Genomic DNA, 11,598 nt, shown 5'->3' on the forward strand with positions numbered 1-11,598 from the left:
GCCCAGCTGCCGTGAAGCAGTAGTGAGCGGAAATGATACTTATCTGCTCATGCACAGTCCAGTTCGGGTTTCCGGTCTAAACTGGGTCGTGACGTGTGCAAACGAAGGCATAACAGTGAGGCATGTGTAAGCTGTCAGTAAAGTAAAACCTGCCCGTAAATTAAAGATTGTATTAACTATGATTCATTTGTTCTTTATTTAACGTTATTAAGAAACCCAACAGGAATGGAATATGACAGAATATGATAAGGTTATGGCCACCTCCCCAAAGACAGTCGGCCACAAATTACTTAGAAGTAAGTCCGTTAATACTTTTATCTTTTATGTACTTTTATGTTCCCCTTTTATCCAGTATGTAACAGTCACTGGGCTGCACAGAAGGATTCAGTGACCCATGTTCGCTGCCTTTTCAACTGAATATCAGAACATCTTCCAGCAATTCGTCAGCTTCTCGACTTCATAGTCTTTCGAAATTGTTGTATAATTCCAAGAAATGTGTAAAGCTTCTGAAAAACCCTATTACCTACCTGAGTGTGTAATGACCCTCTGTCCCCTTTCCTTGATGGAATGGTACTCTCCCTGTAAGTCAATAGGAGCAGTCTAAAGCCTGCATACTGTTATTGCTCAAGGCCACATCATTTGCTCCAAAACCGAATAACCTAAGGAGATAATCCTGCCTGCAGAAGGATGTGATCTTAGCCACAGCTCATTAGATGAGGAGAACCCCATTAAGATTCGGTGCCCTGTTCCAATGTGTGCTGTAAAGAACTTAGTCTGAAAGTCATATCACCGTGGATAGGTAACTATAGGAATGCACTTTCCTTATGCTACTAGTAGCCTAGAAATAAGAAGATCTGTCAGAATTTGATGAACTTGTCTTCAAAGTTGAGTCATCAGTCCTAACTATGTTTGTTAACACATCAATGATGTGGTCTGAAATGGACTCGACATTGGAGACCGTGAATGATGTGGTCTGAAATGGACTCGATATTGGAGACCGTGAATGATGTGGTCTGAAATGGACTCGACCGCATGGCCTCCACAGTCACGTAAATAAGCAGAAAATCAGCCACCACTATTCCAGCACCCTCAAAATATTCCCACTTTGGTTAACAAAACATCGAAATGCCCTGAGAGAAATGCTGGTGTCAGAGGTTAGGTAGGGATGGAGACAGAGCGTGGAGTCGGTGTACAGCAGAGATAAAATGCGGGTTAAATGTTCTTTCCACACGGCTTCGAAAAGGTGAAAATCTATCACCTGCCATTTTTACATTGCCTTTGTTTCCAGCTTCGGTTGACTCATTTACCATAATACCAGCAGTTTGTCTACTTTCAGCTTTACCGAGAGTTATTTTAATGATGTTTTTCCGAAGAGGAACTTTCCCGAACCTTGGTAATAAGCCAAACATTTGCCGGGGAGCACAATAGAAGCAGCTTATTACAGTTTAGGACATGGTGTCCTGAACATTTCTGTTAACCGAATAGAGCGAGTTAGAGGACAACCTTTAAACAGCCACCATTATTCTCGCTCAGCGGCCATCCTGCTGGGAAGCCGAGCAGCTTCCTGTCTTCTGGCCCCAGTATGCTAATGAGAGATGCTCTTTTTCTATTTGAAAAAGCTCATAATCACACCTTTAAGAGCACTAATAACAAAAATATCCATCTGTCTGCCCGTCCGTATTCACCAGTCCCTACCCACTACAGTTACAGGGAAACGGCTCCTTTGGCTGTGGGCCAGTAACTTGCAGAAGAGCTCGCAGTCCATTTATGGATTCCCGGCACCATCCACACAAGCACAGCTGTGCTGTCACTGCCTGCCAGTGACGACTCAGAACAAGCCCCAGGGACCTCCGCCGCTATCTGTCAATCAGCCATCAGCTCCAGCGAGAATGTCCACACCTTGTGCCTCCTTTGAAAGGCAAACTGAGTCAGGCTTTCTGACCAATCAGGGTCTCCCGGGGGCACCCACCACCAGCAGGTATGCTTCTGGGAGAAGGACCTGTCACGACCATGAAACAAATGTCACAGTGTTACAGAAACAAATTTGCTGGCTTCTGAAACATGCTGTGCAGCAACAGGAGCAAACATGGCAGCTCAGATCACTTCAGAGCCGCATCCGAAAGGCTCAAGACCGTTTCATTTACATTTTTATTTAAACCAGATACAGCAAAGCTAGAACGGTACACTGACTGCAGAAATGCGGACACACCACAATTTTTCACAAACAGAGCCGGGGTGCTGTACTGTGGTTACTTTGGTTACTTTGAAAGAGGTGCTGTACTGGGATTTGGCCAGTTTGAAGGAGGAGCTACACTGGGGTTTGTCCAGTTTGAAGGAGGAGCTACACTGGGGTTTGTCCAGTTTGAAAGAGGAGCTACACTGGGGTTTGTCCAGTTTGAAGGAGGAGCTACACCGGGTTTTGGCCAGTTTGAAGGGGGAGCTACACTGGGGTTTGGCCAGTTTGAAGGAGGAGCTACACTGGGGTTTGGCCAGTTTGAAGGAGGTGTAGGACTAGGATTTGAAGGGTACGGCCTGGAGTTCGTTCTGACTAAAAATCTCATGAAGAAGCTCAGCTAGATTTGTCTTGTGCAGTTGAGGGCTTCTGCAACTTCTTCTCTTTGTCACCTGACCTCCATAAATAAGTAAATTCATGGAGCCCAGGATTGTTGTTGGCTGTGCTTGTGTGCTTTGTAATAGGTAATCTATAGAACTGAATCGATATCCAAATGGATGAACCCTAAAACAGACCAGCAGCCCACCCAGGGAGTCTCTCTGCACTTCCAGAAGTAACTAAGCATATCAGAGAGTGAATCATAAAGAATTTGCATTCTTTACTGATACTATAAAAGACATGGCACATTTCTTTAGGAATTTTTGTAGCTGCAACAATTCCTTTTAAAATCTGTTTTTAAAATAGGATTCTGTAACACGGTCTTGGATGAAAATAAAAAGTCTGAGCAAATTGCCACATGGATTGTTCAGTGTGCACAGACAGCAGCCATGTGAGAAGCAAGCGTCTGGAGGAGAGCGCCCAGCTTCCGGAAAAAGCCGTCCCGGTGAGATGCCAATTCTGCTGCGGCTGCTCCTATCCCACCCTCACTCCTGTGCTCCTAAATCTGAGTCTTTAGGTTTTCATCTTTCCTGACTAGTCCAGTGGGAGGGGCTTTATGTTCTGACATCAGCCGAAACCACATGGCCATGATGTAGCGTATTAGCTGCATCATTATTATGAATCATTAACAGTGCAGACACTATGAGCAATTTGCAGACCTCATTTGACCAATCACATGCTTTTGGGGGCGAAGCTGCATTACAGGGAGTTAATTCAGCTCAAATTGGGGGTGACAGGAACCCCACTCCACCCATTACTATTATAAGGATTCAACCTTGGTGCGGTATAACGACGTAAACTGCAAAGTCAAAATGTGTCAGGACAACATTTTCCATGTGACGCAGAACCCAAAGCTTGTGAGGGACCGCAGAGAAACGTCAGCGTGACCTAATCACTCATTGAAACTGTAGCGTTAAAATGCCCATATCAAATGAACCGGGGCGATGCAAAATGAAATATCACTGCAGCTTCGCTTAATTGTTTCACACTGTCCCGTTAGGAGCAGATGTCGTGTGCAGCCTGCAGCTGTACTGTATTCAGTGTGTAGCGTCTTTTCTGGATGTAGCTTAATAACAAGTTTGCTTCTTTTAAAAACGAAAAAGACAGACGCTCTTATCATTCACATGACGACGAGCAGGACAGGGAATATAAACCCCCCCACTCTGACCCCATGGTCGTCATCTGCTCATGATCGTCCTCTGGATTGCCTCAGCATGCTTGAAGCCCCTGTAGGATCACACATGCACATATCACAAAGCTTAAATTCCAGGTGGCCTGAGACAAGGCCTAGCCTGGTACGAGAGGCACACATTGGCCTAAGCCTCAAAGTGGGTTAGTGACCCCACACACACAGACACACTTAAACACACATAGATAACAAGGGAGGCCAGCACTCCAACTTTTATTGCTCAAAGTTTTAACGACCTACAGACAGCAGAGTGGACCTCAAGGACAGGGGTCCCTCGACTTGGCACACAACCCCCTCCCCAGACATCCTGCCTTACATACCACTCACCCAACACCCTAAAGAAAGTTTCTTTTAAGTTTGGCTGTTGTATATCTGTATATTCATTTACTCATGACTACTAGTCTCAATATACAGATAGGTTATGTTTGTAACGTGTCCTAACTTTCACAGATTCTTTTTCCTTGACTGACAAACCTTCGCCCCACCACTTTTCTTTTCCACATTCCTCAGCAGCCCTTATCTGATCTTTGTATTCTACCATGCCTATCTAAGGGTAAGATGTGCTGTTGGAATGAGAATATGTCATATAATGTCTGTATAAAGGGTAACCTCTGATTGAGGTGCAACCTGGACCACCAGGTGTTATGTAATATAACATAACATAATAACATAATATAAGTAATCATTAATTAATCATTACAGATGGTATTCGGTGTGAACCGCTAGGCTGCTATAGCATGTTTGGTATCAAACCGATGGAAAATCACTTCAGTTTCCAAATCTGGTCAGTGGTTACCACCAGCCTAACGAAAATCATCAATACAAGGGAAATCAGCTTGGTCATGAATCTCAAAAGGACTGATACAGACCCCCTTCCGAAAGCCTGCCAAATGGATGGTCAGCCATTGGTCCAGAAGTCGAATTCTTGGTTACTCCTATTCACAAACTTTACACTATAAAACCTGGCACCTCAGAACAAAGCCAGGAGAGGAAAAACAGAAGGGAGGAGAAAACAAAAGACCATCAGCCCGAAGAGAGGCAGAGAACATCAGCCCAAGAGAAGAGAAGCCAACAAGAAGCCCTCCTGAAGCTTGCCAGTGAAAGCCCAGCTGGACAGAGAACTGCAACCAAGCCCAAGATTCACCAGGAGAGAGAATCAGAGGGACTCCACTCCAACAACCGCTGCAAACACCACGCCTCCCTGAGTGCCATCACCTATCAGCTCATCAGCCACTGCAACCAACTACCAAGACCCCCCCCCCTTTCCTGCAGCCAAGTAAACCAACTTCCTTTCATTTCTAACAACCTAAACTGTCCTATTCACCTGCTATATTACTTTAGGGTTGTGTTTCCACAAACTGCTTGCTTTGCAGAACAGTTTTTCTCTTTTTAAGTTACTCATTTTAAATCTGGTCATTGCATTTTCATGATTACATTGTTTGTGTCTATTCCGTTGTCTTATGTTAGTTGTAGGAATAAATGCATGTCTTTTACACAACTTCAGCCTCCGTCATTGAGTGCTCACAATAGTCCCTGCCTCTGTGCGATCTGGCTACTACGCTCTGAAACCTCAAATTCGCCTGAAATATCGCGAGACTCTCTCTCATCGGCCGCGAGGGGAGCTTCGCTACCGATCGTTTACGTTACCTGGTGTCGCAGCTCGCTGGACGAGCCTTCTAACCCAGGTTATTCAGCGATACTGGTTATTAATGAATCCCATTTAAGTCTCACATTAACAGATATCGGGGATTCGCAATTGAGTTTGGAGGAGCCGATCATTCGGCATAACAATTGGTTAATAATCAGCATTAAATAATAATGAAGTTAATTAATTTCAAAACATATTGGTGGAGATATTAAAATTTACCTGAGCTAATAATTCCTACACCCCCCACCCCTGCCCGGTCTGCCTCCACACCTGTCGCTCCTTATACAGAAGCTCCATTGCCTGCTTACACAGATAAGCCTCTTAGTCAAACCCTTTCCTCACTGTAACAAATGCAGCTGTCATTCTCCTCAGTACAAAAAAAAAATTAAAATAGCATGTTTGTCGTTCTTTCTGACGGAGTATCTCTGATACTGAGTTGTGGGGCAACACGGTGGTTAACATTGTCACTTTACACCTCTGGAACCAGGGTTCGAGTCTCCGCCATGATTCCATGCATGTGGAGTTTGCATGTTCTCCCCAAGTCGTTGTGGGGTTTCCTCTAGGTACTCCAGTCCCACCCTCCCACAGTCCAGGAACACGCTGAGGTTAGTTGAAGATCGTGAGCGTGCCCTGTGATGGGTTGGTGCCCCATCCTGGGATGTTTGCTGTCTTCCACCCATAGACTTTCAGACCCGCCCCCCCGTGCAGTTACTGAAGATGAATGGATCCAGCTGTGGTCAAGCTGCATGTAGCCTGTCTCATGAGTGGGCAGGGGGGGTGGTCAGTGTTACAACAGACTCATCGCTTTCTATCAAGCATCCCTGCAACCTCTGGTGTCACATTATGACAACCAAACTGAAAATACTACTGGAAGAAAAACCTGTGTCTGTTTCTGATGCATATGATGACAAGCGAGCAGATCTCAAGGTGAAGACTTAATGAGTATCGATGAGAAGGTCATGAAAATACAAACCATATTCAGCTGATTAAAAACGGATAATATGCATCCTTATGAATGGAAGCTTTGACTGAAAGAGATGCTTCCTGCTGCATTTATCTGAAGGGTTGCTCAAAAATCATGAGTGAAACGGCCTTTATATAATTTAATTACAAGACTGGGTGCGTTTTACAGCTAACAAAACAGTCTGGAACAAAACATTGATTTTCTTTTTTAATGGTAACTGAGAGTCATGAAAAATCTACAGCACCGATACATCCATCCATCCATTTTCCAAACCGCTTATCCTATTGGGTCGCGGGGGGTCCGGAGCCTATCCCGGAAGCAATGGGCACGAGGCTGGGAACAACCCAGGATGGGGGGCCAGCCCATCGCAGGGCACACTCACACACCATTCACTCTCACATGCATTCCTACGGGCAATTTAGCAAGTCCAATTAGCTTCAGCATGTTTTTGGACTGTGGGGGGAAACCGGAGTACCCGGAGGAAACCCCACGACGACATGGGGAGAACATGCAAACTCCACACACATGTGACCCAGGCGGAGATTCGAACCCGGGCCCCAGAGGTGTGAGGCAACAGTGCTAACCACTGCACCACCATGCCGCCCCCAGCACCGATACATCCCAAGGATATAATGGGCATCCGATAATTGCATCAAAATCTAATAAAAGCTGCTGTATGGTCAAACTTTTTCCAAGATCATTAAAGTCTAATCAGCTTAGATTAAAGCAAAAGATGTGTAACTGGCGGCTGTGAGTTTGGCAATAGGGAGTCCGCGTTGCATAGGTCACGCTCAGGCATCCATGGAAATCTCCATTGTAAAGGCACAACTTTTCAGTTAGAAGGCCTGGATTTCATCTGTAAATGGAAAGAACAGGTATGAAACAAAAACTAAGGTAACATTCAGGTCATTTATGTTCATTTATACCACTTGTATAAGCCTTTAAATAAACATTAACTAACCATTCACAAAACCTCAATAAGACATTCATAAGCCTGTAGTTAAAGGCTAACTAATCTAATACTAATTTCCAAAACATTAATAAACATTTATAAGTGAATGAAGGGGGGAAATTATAATAAACAAATCATTACTAAATGATTAGTACACCTGTATTTAATGTTGAACAAATTCTTTACAAATTCTTAATCATTTGTAATCATTTATTAGTAATGCGGTATGGTGGTGCAGTAGTTAGCACTGTTGCCTCACACCTCTGGGACCCGGGTTCGAGTCTCCGCCTGGGTTACAAGTGTGTGGAGTTTGCATGTTCTCTCCATGTTGTCGTGGGGTTTCCTCCGGGTACTCCGGTTTCAAAATGCAGTGCAAAGCATCTTCATTGCTTATACTGACCATTGTAATACATTATGAAGGCATCAATAGCGAATTATAGAAAAGAACTTCAATGGAGCTTACGAAATATTATAATCAATGCTATAATGCCTCATGACTGGCAATAGATGATGCTGTAATGCTTTATTAATTCTTATACCGAACATTATAATGCATTATGAATCTATCTATAACACATTATATATGACAGCTTTAAGTAAAATGATCATTTCCCGTTTTAATAATTTACAAATGTTTAGTCCTTAACTACATGCTTATAAATGTCTTATTGAGGGGTTGTAAATGATTGGTTAATGTTTAAAGGCTTGTATATGTGGTATAACTGAACATTATTGTAAAGTGTTATCAAAATTAATTTAGAGTACAACTGCCCACTTGATCAGGAGTTCAGGACACAATCTTTGTACAACGCAGAAACCCCAGACCTGGAGTGAGGAGATATTTACAGAGAGCAGAGATTTTCTTCTTGATGAATCTGCATGTCTCTCCCGGCCCCTTCCAAGTCAGTCCTGATTACAGCCTTTCATGTTTCTATTATAAACTCATTCACTGACAATTACATCGTCTTGTGTTAAGAAAGAAATTCCAGTGTGTCAGACAGAGAGCTCAGTGACATATTAAAGTGAATTCTAGACAACGAATCAATTAAATATAAATTAAGCACTAGAACAGGTTTTATAACAACAGAGGAGGTGAGATTCATTGACTTTTATACTTTGTCATGATAATAAAAATGTGTCTTAGTTGATCCTTCTTATTTTAATGCATCAATTAAGCAGATTTGCTCAACTATGCACATGAAGATGTGAACCAGCCCAGCTGTGGTACTGTGGAGTCTGTCTGCCGGGGTTTTCTCTGGGACCTTTGGTTACTCTCCGGTTATTTCTATAAAAGATGCTCAGTCCATGTGAACGCCCTGTAATGGATGGAGGGATGGATGGCGATCGGAATATTAAGTATAATTTTGATGATATGCAAGAAACATCCTATTAAATTACACACAGTTCATCTGCAGCACACCCACGAAGACGACGCTGCTTTCGGCTGCTTAATAAGCTCTTCCCATCTCCCATTTGCATCAAAGTCCTTCTTCAACTTGAGGTTCAACAAACAGTAATGAAAAAACAAGTGAAGATGTTCCAGCCCAGTTTTGGGAAATATTAATTTGTCAAGCCAAATCACTACGTAAGTAAGTATCCCTGCCTGCATTCGATGAGTTTTTCAGGATAAAATGCAAAACTTACACCATAACAACCTTTGCAATGTAATCGTATAAACCAAGGTCTCCCAGATATTGTGTAATATTTAGGGTTTTCCACAGCAGTCATTTGTCTTTTAAAATGGAATAATGCTCTTCCATTTATGACATCCTGCATAATTCTTTTCCCATAATGCACTCTGTATTTTTATATTATTGTCCCATAATGGAAGAATAATTCCTCCATTGTCAATTTCTAAAGAAGGAGATGATCATGAGTGAAAAATGTACGATTTTAGGGGCAGTTACTGAAAACGAGGGCCAAAGTGCAGGTGTGATGCAAATGTTTTACTGAAAGTAGTTTTACTGGTGTTAGAATGGAGATATTTCGCATAGGAATGTTCCTTCTCAATATTTGGTGGATAAATGACAAAATATGGGAATGAGAGATAATTAAAAACACAGTTAAAACTAGGTGGAAATCCAGTCACTACAATGAACAAAAACCTGAATGAGCTCACTCTCTAGATGTACGCCATCGGCAGTAGATCCAGAGTTCTGGAGACTGGAGAATATTTGGTGACCAGTCATCACTAATACTCATGAAACCCGAATCAAGGAGAGGAAAAGCTGGATCACTAAACAACAGAGAAACTGCATTACCTGAAGCAGTATCTTTACTCATTTGGTAACACTACTTGCGGGGCACATATATGTATTAGATACTCAGTTACTGCTGAAGTACAAATCATGAACAAATATAGTAGCTACTTGTCTTATTCCTCATTTGTCCCTTCAGTAGGTCCTTCAGTCGTTCACAAAGGCTTACAAAATTAACAGATATAGTGACAAATATAGCAACTGCTTGAGATAAAATGTGTGTGACAATTTATTCATAATGAACAAACAAAAAATAAGTGTTTCACTTGTGTTATTCATTACTTGTTCCTTCGGTATTTCACAAAGGTTTGCAAAATTAACAGATATAGTAACAAATACAGTAATTGCTTGACATACAGTAAAACATGTGTACACAAGTCATGAATGATGAACATGAGATCAGTGGGTAGCAAAGACTTAGACTGTGGTTAATTAACACACATGTAATAGCATAATCCTATATTATTGGTGCCCCCTCGAGTAGTGTTACCAATCAGATTAATCATTACAAAACAGGGTACAGTCAAACAACACAAATGTGATATTGTTCCTTCAGTTTTATACTGGTTGTGCATTAAAACCAATAGATATTTGCGCAATCTGCTAAACTTTATTCAGCAACCATGTCAGTTGATCACCTGGAAGATCTCTACAAGACTTCAATTTCTTTTCGCCTTTTTCTAAGTAAATATTTCATTTGCTCACTATTTGGGATCATGACAAAAACTGACAGGCTTCATCCCTGTAAGCATCAGTCCCTCCTGTCTTTGTACTAGACCCTTGTGTGTTTCCCTGGCTCCCAAGACAGCCACGTAGCTGAACGGGCTGCCTGTGTGGTACAGAAGCTATAACCCTACAGTCGTGGATTTGAGGCCAGCTTCCCCTCTTTTGTTTATTGGGTTTCTGATTTTCCTAGTGTTTAGTCCTTTGCTTCCCTGTTTTGGTGTATCCTTCGTTTGATATTGATTTGTTTATGTTCTGTTTTACTTGTTTCTTGATTTTTCTCCTAGGGTAGTACTTCCCTGTGTTTCCTTAGTTTCAGGTCCTGTAAATTCCTTACCTGTTTCAGTTTAAAGCTTTGTTCCCTTACCTGTTCTTTAGACTTCATGTAGTTAGTGCTTGTTAGTTCAGCACCATGGTTAAGTCTTATTTAATTGCTAACTCAGTTTGTGACACCTTGGGGCCCTTTGTTTTTGTATTATTGTTTTTTGATAAATCCCATGTTACTTGGAGCCATACATGGATCATTGCCTTCGTTCCATATGCGCCAAGCCACGCCGCCGTAACACACCCCAGATCGGACGGCTGACTCCTGTCTGCCTGAGATACACTTTCAGATCAGAGACATGTCATTGTGGCCTGGCTCTGAGGAATGCCCTGCTCTTCTCTCACCTGAGAAAGTGAAACCCAGGACACTGCACCGTGGAATTCAATTATGGACTCTGACTAGCCGCTATTCAGTGCGCTGCCTTCAAACAACATGTAATGCTCCCTCTGCAAATACTGATTCATACGAGCTCTTGGGACGCAGAATTACACGGATGTCCAGGTCTGGTGTGACCATCACAAGATTTTTTAGCGTGACTTTGTGTCTCCTTCCCGTGTCCCTTAGTGTCACAGCAGAAAGTCACAGTGTCCGTCTGCAGACATAGGTCACACCTGTGCCTGCACAGCTGGAGGGCACGTACAGCGCACCTTGGGGGCTTGATGCTGTAAACATATCACCTTTAGAGAAGAAGGATGTAGACGCTAATAATCCTGCATGTCTGCTCACTACTCTGGTGTAAACACCATGAGAGGAACACTAGGTGATCCTACGCCATAAATGACGACACACGGGATGCAGGGCATCAGCATTTCACTGGGTTTTTGCATGTCTTCCTCCAGTCCCAGGTAACAAATCCAGCTGTTTGGATCTGTACCCTAATTTTCAGCAACTGGCACCAGTGGTACTTTCTGCCTGTCTATTGTGGAAG

At 42.8% G+C, this 11,598-nt stretch overlaps 1 protein-coding gene across 2 annotated transcripts in view; it reads left to right on the forward strand.

Annotated features, from left to right (window-relative positions):
* Window positions 1-11,598, forward strand: part of LOC125714558 (trichohyalin-like) — an 83,420-nt gene that overhangs the window by 65,346 nt on the left and 6,476 nt on the right. The window lies entirely within an intron of this gene.

This window comes from Brienomyrus brachyistius, chromosome 19 (assembly GCF_023856365.1).
Source record: "Brienomyrus brachyistius isolate T26 chromosome 19, BBRACH_0.4, whole genome shotgun sequence".
NCBI lineage: Eukaryota > Metazoa > Chordata > Actinopteri > Osteoglossiformes > Mormyridae > Brienomyrus > Brienomyrus brachyistius.